This window comes from Anser cygnoides, chromosome 4, assembly GCF_040182565.1.
Source record: "Anser cygnoides isolate HZ-2024a breed goose chromosome 4, Taihu_goose_T2T_genome, whole genome shotgun sequence".
NCBI lineage: Eukaryota > Metazoa > Chordata > Aves > Anseriformes > Anatidae > Anser > Anser cygnoides.
The window spans coordinates 57,851,093-57,863,202 of record NC_089876.1 but is presented as its reverse complement, the minus strand read 5'-3'; the positions used below and the strand labels follow the sequence as shown (position 1 = coordinate 57,863,202).

Below are 12,110 nucleotides of genomic sequence, written 5' to 3'. Positions count from 1 at the left end.
ACAAACAAACAATATATATAGAACAATATACAAAATTGTGCTAACAGTGTTATTATGCTGTTTGACAGAAAGAATTACCATTCTCAACAGCAGCTAGCAGAAGCTCTCTAGAAAAACGCCCAAACACTAAATGCCATTTACTTAATTCAATGTAATGCTAGTAATTCTGAGACTTAACCTAGAAATCAGGGATTTATTTTAGCTTAAAAATAAACACGCATTAAACTAAAGCTTTACTTTACCTATTCTTTCTAAATGGACACTAGTATATATAACGCTACGTAAGTGTCATAAAATCACTACGTGATTTATTCACAAAACATGAAAGCATAAGAACAGCCAAGTTTCACGGTGGTTATTGCCATACTGTGACACATGAAGGAATGAATCAACTAGTTCACTTCCTGAGGCAGGTACCCACACGTACATTTTTACAGATTCATTCTAGAGTAACATGGATTTTCCTTCTTTCTTGTTGAAAGAACGAGGTAAAGTATGCACTGGCTAAAACCAAAATTTTCAAACTCCAGCACAGAACAATTCAGCATAGCTCTGTGCCTAACCCGGTGGACTATTTATGTCCTCTCCTTCCCTCACAGATATGCTCAGCTCCCTGAGACAATCTGTATTAAAAGTCTTCAAGGATATTGTGCTAAAAATGCCACAAAAACAAAATCAAGAGCATGCTGGACTACAGCATTGAACATCAACCCAAATGAGAAATCACACATTGCTAGCAATTTAGTCAGTGGTATTAGCAGAATAAAGGAACAGAATTTGAAAGATTATTGTTGAATGAGATAAAATGTGAAATTTAAAAGCCCTTTAAATAATGAGTTTCTTGCTGCTAAAATTTGCTACAGCTAGATAGCAAAACAATTACTTTGTGACGGATTGTGGGGAAAATGGCAAGTTTATTTAAAGGCTAGACAAATATAATACAGTCATTTCTTTCTTTATTTTCTCCTTTGTATTGTGCATTCTGAGTGAGTGGCTGTCAGGGACTTCTATGGACGATAACAATACAGTGACAAGTGACTATAAAACACACTGTTTCTATAAGTGAACTACCAGTGGACATGCACAATGGTTCTGCTTCTTTTATAGAATTTCTGTTAAGAGTTGGTCAGGAAATAACATTTTTCCTTTTGAAAAGAAATAAAACACACAAATGATTCTGCTGTTCTTGTAAGTCACTGTTTAGGGCATGCTGTTTCTTTTCTTCCTACCTGTGCAACAGTAGCTAGGGATTTTTACTTTCTCATCAATGGTACTCATCATTTTATGAATCCTTGGTCTAATTGAAAAAAAAAAAAACATAATGGGAAAGTTTGATGGTTCTAATGGTATTTAGTAGCAACTATCTCTGTGACTTGGAAGTGAATTCCTTAGTTGCCCAAAGAATCTTGCACCAGCAATTTGTGGTTTTTTTTGTTTGTTTTTTTTTTTTTTTTTCCTGCTGAAACCACAGGGATTTTTAACTTGTTTGCTACACAACACAAAAGGCTTGTAGCATTTTGAAGTGGTACAACTGAATTAGAGCAGTAATTGATTTCCTTGATTTTTTGTTTCAACTGGAAGTCTTGGATGAGACTCCTGTGAGAATGAGTTGATGGTCCTGTCCTTTAGATGGTCTTCATAACAGCTACATGAAGGTATGTTAACTGTCATTCCTAACCAAACTCTAAAAAAGCTTTTACTGAAGGAAGGCATTCTAGAAGGGGAAAGCAGAAGAAAGATTCCTAGCTGTACACACAGCGCAGGGCAGAAGGAACTTAGAGTGCGGAACCAAAAGAGACTGAAGTGGCTGAAGAGCTCCAGAGGGTTTTATCAGGCCCAGGAACTTGAGCTTACACAAACCTGCAAGCTGTTCCTTTTTGTTTCTTATAATCACAATGTGGAGGTCTCAGCTGCACTCAGATGGCCATCTATTATACAAAGAGAAAGTCTTCAGTTACAAAACTAACTATGCATAAAAAAATATTTTAATGCCTTTCTGTATTTTCTTCCTGGAAATAATTTTAAGGAAAAACTCGAGATACTTGAAATCAGGCTACATCATGGCCCAGCATTCTCAGGGTGTGTGAAGAGCAGAAAGAAATGTGGATAAAACAGCAGTGAAGAATTACACAAAAATTAACATTTCTATATGTCAGGAGAACAAAAACAACCCAAAAAGAAGAAGCAAGTTATACATTCATAAGCCAAACATGACTTGAAGGAAGTCGCACATTTGTGTCCACACTGATGTTAAGAGTCACGAGACCTTATGGAATCAGGAGCACTGGGCACGGATTTTGGTAGCCCAGGGGTTGGAACTGCTCAGCACAAGCTAGTCATAACTAGCTTAATAGGTGTAGTAAAGGAAATCATACTTTTGTTGTTGTTACGCAGGTATATTTCACTCCTCACTGAAACTTCTATGACAAGAAAAATTAATTTCAGAAGAGTTTAATTAAATTATAAGATGACAAATTTGGTCTTCTTGAAAAAACAATAGTACATTTCATTATTATTTTAAAACAATTTGTAAATGTTATTTTAGAATACTTTCTAATGCTATCTTCACGTATTTTAAATGTTAAAAATTATCACATGCAGTACAAGTTGAAGTGCTGGATGTATTTGAAAAAACAAAATTAACAATTAGTTTTGATCAATTCTGTGATAACCTTTATCTAGAACTCCCTTAGCAAACGCAATTAGGTTCATTTTCCTTCACTGTGGTTAAATGTGATAATTGTGCTTTTGTATGTTATTTAGTCTCCTCTACACTTGAATGTGAAACAAAACACTAACATGAAACACTTAGAAATCAAGCTAGTGGGTGTGATTTAGGTATATGTTGAACATGGGAGAATATTTCACATTTAAAACTATTAAACATTTTTCCTCCACAATACAGTTTTATAAAAATTGTCAGATTAGAAGAGATTTTGTAATGCAACTGCAGTCTTTCAATCCTGGGCATTCAGCAGCCAGTGTCTCCAAGGGTGTTGTTTTTATTTTTTTTTATTAAATCTCCAAGCCATTTCAATAGTGTAATGTCTGATCAACAAAAACAGCATACTAGACCAAAGAATTTCTCAGACTTTGATGACTACATGGGACCTGGTACCTGTTCCTTATGCTTTTATTAACAGGATGCAGCAGCAGAACAGCCCACACTTTCACTGAATTGTTTCAAACAAATTGTGTTAAGACCCTGACATTATAAAATAACATTAAATAGAAATGCCCCTTCAAAATAACTACACAGTTGTTTTTTTAAACTTGCTTTGTACTTTGGCATCCTCCCTTTCCACCCTTGAAATATATTGCTTTAAAAGAAATCATGCACTTCTATAGCTGATTTGCTGATATAGCTGATTCTTTGACACTACATGTAAGTAAGAATAGTTACTTGGACTTTAAAAGAACATGGGATATAGAAGTTGCCCACTAAGAATATTTTCAATAAGTGAGATTTCCACTTGATGCCTTATATATCTATCACTCCATTTTTTGAGTGACTGTTATTTTTCACATTTTTTTTTTAAACTCTCCATCTGTAAGTTCCTTCTGTTTGGTACTTTGAAAGCTCCTCTAATAGCTTCCTATGGGGTTAGTCTTTTTTTCTTTTCCACCAGTTTTATCCATGACTTCAGCATCTTTCACTAATGTTTCTTGGAGCATTTGGCACTAAACGCTTTTCCTGTATACTTATAATAAGTTCCAGAAATCCTACAGAACACCCTCTGAACTTTAATGAGAACATTCAAGTCAATCTGATGCACAGAATGACTCTGAACATCTTGCCACAGTAAGGAATGACTGTTTAGAAACAGTTCTTCTCTATAAACAGCCAACAAGTTGATAAGCTCATACAAGCACTGTTTGTAAATAAATTCAAAAATCCCATTTTCGCTCAGAGATGTTATGGCATAATGTTAAGAGATAGTTAATAAAATGTTATAAAGATCAGAGGATGTTACTATGCCTGGGACACACATCATGATACTGTTAGTGCCTAGAACTTCAGGAGGTGGTTTACTTTGGCTTCCTCTGCAGACAATGGGAAATAATACATCTTCTCCAAAGAAAGATAACCGTAGTTGTCCAAAATGACCTCTTGGAGCAGCCTCTGTCTCTCCAAAAGTCCAATCCTATGAAGCAACTAGACCTTGTAATGCTCTGGCTCTGCTATCATTTAGGAGGCGTAGCTCTCAGGTCAGAAAAAGGAGCGAGAAATCCTCCTTCAAGAAGATGAGCTGTATGTGTAACCTCTAACCTCCTCCCACTGAGTGCATTTTAGTCAAAATGTCAGGTAGGTTTTAACAGATGTGCAGCTAACAACTATCTAGTTCAGTACGCATCACAGAAACAAGTTTTTAAGAGGAGATCTAAAGAGGAACAACGGAGCAGCTGAGCATGTTTACAGACAAACCTTCCCAAGAGTCCAGCTAGCATTAAAAAAATGCTTTAAAGGACTTGTCTGAAAAATGAAACAAGTGAACTGATACCACACAATATCAGTTTTGTGTGCTGGTTTCACAATGTGAATGATCATGAAGGGAGGATTAGCTCTGAGTAGAAGCCAAGTAGCTTGCGTACAGTTGGTAAGCCAGAGAAGAGAAGCCAAATGAATGCTGACAGCAGGCTACAAAAACACAGCACTGTGACAGGCTATATGGAGGGAAAAAATCACATTTGCCATAACCATCAGGAATGGAAGTTGCAAAGCCTGGGATGCCAGATGATCAGGGGTAATTCAGCTGTGTTGAGAGAAAGGACATATTATTGAGAAAAAATCATTGGAACTAGGATGTACTTTGCATAGGAGAACTGTGAGCAATCTGAATTAACTGGCCTAGGAACATGCGAGAGAGCGATATTCTAAGCAGTAATTGAACAAAAAGAAAACAACCTTTGCAAGTCATTCCTGCCAACTTCTCATCATTAGTCACCATTATATGTTGAATTAAATTTTTTATTGTTAAACAATTAAAATAGTTCAGAATTCCTGTACTAGAAGGAAGGCGCAAAACAAGGTTCAATGTCTGGCAGCTGAAGTCAGATAAAAAGCAGACTAATAGCAAAGTATATATAGTGAGAATTTCTTATTTTTCTCCTTAGCTATCTTGAATTGTTCTGAGCTCTCTGTAAAACTGTGGTAAGTTTCTAAAAGATACTCTCCCACAGAATTCTGAACCTCAAAGAAGAATCAACTCCTGTAACTTCTTAGCCTTCATGTACATATTCTATAGCATGATAGTGTTTCTTGATTTCCGTGGTTATTTCAGATGATTTTTTTTTTTTTGACATGAGCTCGCTGAATTTTATTAATTGAGTACTATGACCTGCTCTGAACTGCCCAGTATAAGAGACATACTAGAGGAAATCCAACCACAGGCTACCAGGATGTATGACATACAAAAAGCTGAGAAAAACAGATCTGTTTAGACCTAAGAAGGGGATATTTGCAACTACGTAATGGGAGGCTATAAAGAAGATCAGCTCTTCTTAGAGATGCACAGCAGAAGCATGAGAGGCAACGGACAAGTTGGAACACAGGAAATTTTATCCCAATGAGGAAAAAAAAGTTCACAGTGAGGGCAGTTATTCTTGGAACAGGGACTGAAGACAATGCCCATTATCCATCCTCTGAGATACCTGAAAACCCAACAAAGGCATGAGCAACCTACCGCAATTGGCCCTTCTATATGTAGGAGATTAGACTAGATGACTTCCACTACGTCCATTCTAACCTGGATGTATAGAATCATAAAATCGTGTAACGGGCTCACTGAAAATGTTGACACACAATTAAAAGGTCTAACTGAAAATACTGCTACACAATGGGAGAGCTTACAGTGTAAACATTTATATAAGAAGATTTGCAAGAAAGCAGTAATAAAAACATTAAGATAGTTTGAAATTCTAATTATAAATAATAAATATAATTATAAAGAGTAACTTTCAATGAAATCATTAGTAATTCAAAGCCTTTTCAACATACGACTTTTAAAAAAGAAAAAATGAGTGATTTTTTTTTTTGATCGTATCTATAGTTCATGGAGTAAAGATTAGGAAACTCATCTTTTCAATACAAAATAATCTGATTATAGAAGCTGATGCAAATTAAATTTAAAGCTTTTTATAGCTTCGTTTACTATTCATACATCAAGGCAAGAGTTCAGCAAGTAATCAACATACGAAATATAAAGTGAAAGTACTAGAAGTAAATCATTTAAAGACTACTTAAGACAGCAAAAGCACCTTAGAAAGAAATTGGGAATACATCTGAAAATCTCAAAAATTACATCTTAAAAGCTAGAAAATTATCATATGATAAGGTCAAGAGTGGTAAAGTAGATAACACTTGTTCAATAAGAACTGTGGTTAATGCGCAGCTGGGTTTTTAACAATTCTTTAAAGTTAAAGATATGGCGTAAGAATTCTTCTGATGTGGGGGTATTTAGTTTGCTTCAAAATATGATACAGTAATCAATATGAAAGTTGATTTGAGAGTCAATACGCAGTATTCAAACTAATACCTAGAATGAATCCCTCTGAATAAAAACCCTGCATATTACAATTTTATGATTCATTTCTTGCTGAAGAACTATAAATTACTGAGCTTCTTTAAAAGTCTGCATTATCCTATTGTAATTATAGATGTCTAATCTTTCTTCATCTCCACTTTATAGCTTCCTCATCTTCACACCTCTTCAAATAATGCTTTGATTTCTACGTAAAGATTTATCTGGAACCCCCAGCTATCTATGAAAACACAATTGAAAAGTATTTGAAAAAGTTTGTCTGTATTATTTGTGTCCATGGTTTGCAGTTTGCAGGTATTCACAAATAACACAGTGAATTTATAGTCCAAGTAAGTGGCTTGAAGTTTCAGGCTGTAGTTACCTATTTAACATCTATCTAACCCAAGTCTGAAAGAGCCCTGCAGAAAAGTTAGGTTAGGAGAAAGGAAGAGAAGAAAAGTTTAAAATGTTATGTTTATGTGTGCGCATATATTTTATATACATACATAAAGTTCCATCTCAGGTAAGCAGAACACAGTTCTTGTTATGGGAGGAAAATGAATTTCATGTAAGAATGGTTGCTGAGGGCAAAGCAGATACAATGGAATGGAAGAAAAGGAACATACTGCTAGGAGTGTTCGTCTGTGGTGAGAACAGAGGAAACATGTTAGCAATAGAAAGGGCAGTCTGGAAAGTGGCCTCTTCACCAGGTTGGATGAACTCCATTCCTTCAGAAGTGGTTGGCAATTTGAAGTCTGCTGGCTGTCAACCTCCAAGAGTCAGTATCTAAGGTAGCCTGAGCGAGAATAGAAATGCTGAAACAGTTAAATACCTAGGATCATATGCTGTGCCAATGCAGACCCATCCAAATTACACAAAGTCACCTCTTAATTCTCATTATAGGCCACCTGTTGCCTTCTATCCTTCTAATGCTGCCAGTATTTGAAAAACAAGTAAACAGTAGGTAAACACATGCACTGTCAGGCTTGTATTGGCCAGTGAGCAAGCCACCGCTGAGGCAAAGCCTCCAGAAGAAACACACCTGCTCATTTGTAAGCAATACACTTAATAAAGCAAACAAGACATGTAGCAACAGCTATCGCAGAACCTAATTGATCTCAGTATAAAGGGAAAAAACTGGCTTTTTCAGGTATTGGTTTACTCCAATGATAAACTCCCTATATGTTTTACGTTACTTAGGACAAGAAATCCTACAGTTCAGTTTATAATTTTATTTGAGAAAAAATACCTAATGACACACTTTCACATTCCTGTCATTAAACCTTAGAGAATTCCTCAACTTTCACATTCCCCAGTGCAAGATCAGTCTCTTGCCACTGAAGAAAATACTTGCCTGTAAAACAAAACCATTGATCACGTAAACCCAGGGAGTGGCAAAAGGAACCACTTTACCTCTTTTCATCCCATTTGCTCTTAACCCCAAACAAGGTTTGAAGAGAATTTGACTGCAGCTGGGGAGAGTTTTCTGCTAGAGGCAGAATGGCAGTAAAAAGGTGTACCAGAAAGTCAATATTCTTATTAATTACCACATGCACTGAATGAGACAGAAGGGAAAACACTACTCGATCATGTAATTAAGCATTGTATCAAAATGCATGTGCTGTTTTGCCAACAGCATCACAAACACTGTTTCCTACTTGAGCTGCCTTCAGCCAAAAACAGAAAATGAAGACAAGATTTAAGAAGATAGTTCCCTCTTCTTTCCAACTCAGATATTGTATGCTTCTTTCCTAAATGGGACTGGCACTTCTCAGTATATATCATTCATTACAAGTATGTAAGGCAGGAATGTTATTTAGTGGCAAAATGCCGTTAAGAGTACCCACACCAGAGGAAGCATAGTGACAGAGCACTAAGAAAATTAATCCCTAGATGGCACCGTTACTCTGTCATTTTTACTGTGTAAATGCTTCCTTCGACTGGGAAGGAATAGTGTTGGTGGTCTTCCCATACAATTTCTTAATGGATCTGTGGCAGGCAGCGTGAGAATAAGTTCACTGTCCTTATTGCTTTATTCAGCTCACAAACCCAAACGCATATACATCTCCCATCTGCTGCTTACAAGACGGTTGCCTGCATATACCTGCATATTGTCATGGTTGTCACAAACCAGTGGATGTGACAACTGTTTGCATTTTAAAAAATACTTTAGTATCACTGACTGCAAAAGAAACCCTAGTTTTCTGAATTTGCTAATGCTTAGAATAAATGCTTTTACAACCTAATTGAAAGACGATCTGAAGAACAAAAACCCCTACAGCTCAGGAAGCAAAACAGACTCTTTCTAAGCAGGATTTTTTTTTTTTATTTCACCATAATACAGTCTCTCCATTACTGTACTGGATTTCAGCACCACCTGCTGACACACACACAAATAGCAACAGAGCAAGTTCATTTCAGTGTTTTATGATTGCACTTTCTGCTTGCCATATGTTCTTCTACTGTTTAAACATGGATGAACAATTCCCCCCCCACCAATATTTGAAATGTATAATTTACAAAAACAATAATAATAAACAACCAAACAAAAAACATTAAATGAGCTGGTATTTCTTTTACCAAAACTGTTCTCTACTTTTGAAATGATTTCTCATTGGAATCACACAGCTTCTGGATACAGAACAATGCAGGAGTCTTGAAACAGTAGACAACTAAAAAGTTGAAAATTAAACTAAAGGGGTAAGGACTGATAAGAAACGGAAGATAATTCTGATTAATAGTAAGATTAACAAAATCTTTCTGATCACTACAGCATATAATTTTAAGCACTTGTTAATTCTAAACAGCATCAGATAAACAGCATGGATAAAATACATCCTTCAGTATTTTTCAGAATAGGAGCTTAAGTATCAAAATACCCAACAGCTAAGGAGCAGAGGGGGTGACATTTGAGGTGATAGCATTTGTCTTCTCAAGAAACCATTATACATAACAAGTCCTGCTGTCCTGGAGTGGCTGACACCAGCCTGCCGATGGGAAGCAGAGAATGGATCCTGCTTTGGCTTTGCTTGTGTGGCTTTTGCTTTCCTTTGTGAACTGTCCTTTATCTCAATCCATGAGCTCTCACACTTACCTTCCCAATTCCCTCCCCAGACCATGTGGGGGGAGTGAGCAAACAGCCGACTGGTGCTGAGCTGCCTGCAGGGTTAAACCACAACAGCTCCCTACGAATTTTATATTCAAAAACTGCGTGGAAATTAGAAACACATAATTCAAAGTTTTTAGAATTGTACTATAAGTAGGATATCATCATATTAGTATTGCTTACCTGAATGCACCACTGTATAAACATCACATATATAGTGTTTTTTTTCCTAGTGCAGAATTTGTCAGCCTTTCCTGCAGTTATTCATTATTTTCCTCCATAAACTCTTATTCACTGTAGTTTAAAACTAAAAGTGACTTTTAGAAAACTCAGTTTACACAGCATTTACAAATGACAATTTTTAAACTAAAAAAACCACACCTACATGAAAATTACAATACCAAATGTATAACAATAGCCTGATATTTTTATGCCTCAGGGTTTGTCAAACCAGAAGCTGTTATATAATATTTAAGCAAAACATTAAGGAAAAATATTTATAATTCTTACTAACTACTTACCAGCAATAACAGTACATGGCTTCATGGCTTAATATGTACAACCAATTTCCCTCATTCAACTAGCATTTTCTTTGTCTTTATTATAATGAATCATTAAAAAAATTGTTTACATGGAATAAAATGTTTATATATTTCAGAACTTGATAAAAGATTTTTTCAGGTGCTACAGCTCACAAAATATAGACACTTCCTTTGTTACTATTCTGAAAAAAATTATCAAATAAGCCTTCACTAAGTTAATGTATCAACAATAATTCATATTTTTTCTAAACTGTGTGGTCTTCCTTCCCTGCCCGCCCCATAAGGTAAATTTCAAACTGTATCAGGTGATGTTTCCCAGAAGAAGAGCACTTTTCTTACAACTGTAAAAGAACATTTCTTACAGTTATAGAAATATCTGTAGAAAGCTGTGACACAAATGAGACTATTCGTATTATAAATATTTGGAATACTTTGAAGAAATCCCAAAAGGAACAGGAATTGTAAAGCCAGCTACAGTAATAAATGGGATGAGTGCTTAGCATGCTCTACTTATAATGTGTCTGTGCTCCATCAAGCAAACTGAAACAGATGAAGTTCAAAACAAAATAAATCTCAGTGGTTACAGAGCACATTTACTGTGTAAAGGAAAGGAGTTTGATCTTAAGTGTTTATTACTATGCCTTAATGAACATGAAGGTCTAGACATTGCTCTCTTAAATTAAGAATGAATTTCAAGGAAGGGAGGATTAGCAAGTAACTAAAAGTATTCATCCCAAGTCAATTAGAAGATGCTTGATTATTTTTGCATTTGAAACTCCTTGAAAAACATTGGATGCTCATATATATAAAACATTTTTCTTACAGCACTATTATGCACATCCTTTTTCTACAAATTGATCAGAAACAGGTAGCTATATTTATCTGTGCATTTTTAATATAAAACTTCCTATTTTTATAAGGATAAGACAATAACTTTGCCAGATCAACTGCTTCAATACATTTGCACGCTTCAAATTAATTGTTTTATTACTATGCTTGTTTTTAGTATTAGTCAACTTGCCACATACCCTATTGAGTTAGCAAACTGCCATTTTACTTAAGATTTTGTTTATGCATGTAAAATTGTATTAGCTAATTATATTAGTCATTAAGTCTCAGTATATCATCTTGTAAACTGTTTCACATAGAATACTGCTCAAATTAAAAACCAACACCTTCACCTATCAGCCACAGTATACCATGCTCCAACAACAAAATAAATTTAAAAAAAGAAGTCAAGGACAAAGGAAGGACAGACAGACAAACAGCTAAACAACCCAGAGAGCTGGATATACACAGACCTGTTCTGTGTGATGCTGCACAGAGAGCTGGACGACTGCAGGATGCGTTGGGCCTATTGCCTGACCACAGCAACGCCCGCCCCAGCAGCTGTGCACTGTAAAGCCTCCCTGCTCCTGGAGCAAGTCATGAAGACCTGCTGGCTTGGACAGGCTGAATGCAACTGTTCTCAGTTTGCATACTGCAGTGGCACCCTACTTCTCAGCACTAGGCAGTAACATCAGGTAGGGAACCGCGTTTCTCCCAGCGCTTGAAGGTTTCCAACTACTCCAGAGTGACCGATCGATTTGGCAAAGATCTTTACTTAGGTAACACTGCGGGATCTGCTATTATTAATGCTGCATTTCCCAAGCTATGCTGCTCCGTATTCTCTTCCCAAATTACCTCTGAAACCATAGCCATATTCATAATCAGGGTAGGCACAGGGCACTGACACAGCTATTTGGTTTTTGTTCTGGAAGACAACTGATACCTTAACAAATTCTTCTCATGCTGCTCCTGCCCCTTAAACACACACAGAGTCTGTAAAACAGAGCGTTAATTTTAACTTGTTTCATATAAATTCTGCTCACACGGGACAGTCTACACCACGCTATTATATAAATCAGAAGATAACTTTTGTATGGTTGCTGCTGGAGTTCA

General features: G+C 36.1%; 1 protein-coding gene across 13 annotated transcripts in view; it reads right to left on the bottom strand.

The window, feature by feature from the left end:
• TENM3 (teneurin transmembrane protein 3) overlaps positions 1-12,110 on the bottom strand; it is a 1,343,587-nt gene that overhangs the window by 941,061 nt on the left and 390,416 nt on the right. The gene's annotated exons all lie outside the window — the stretch shown is intronic.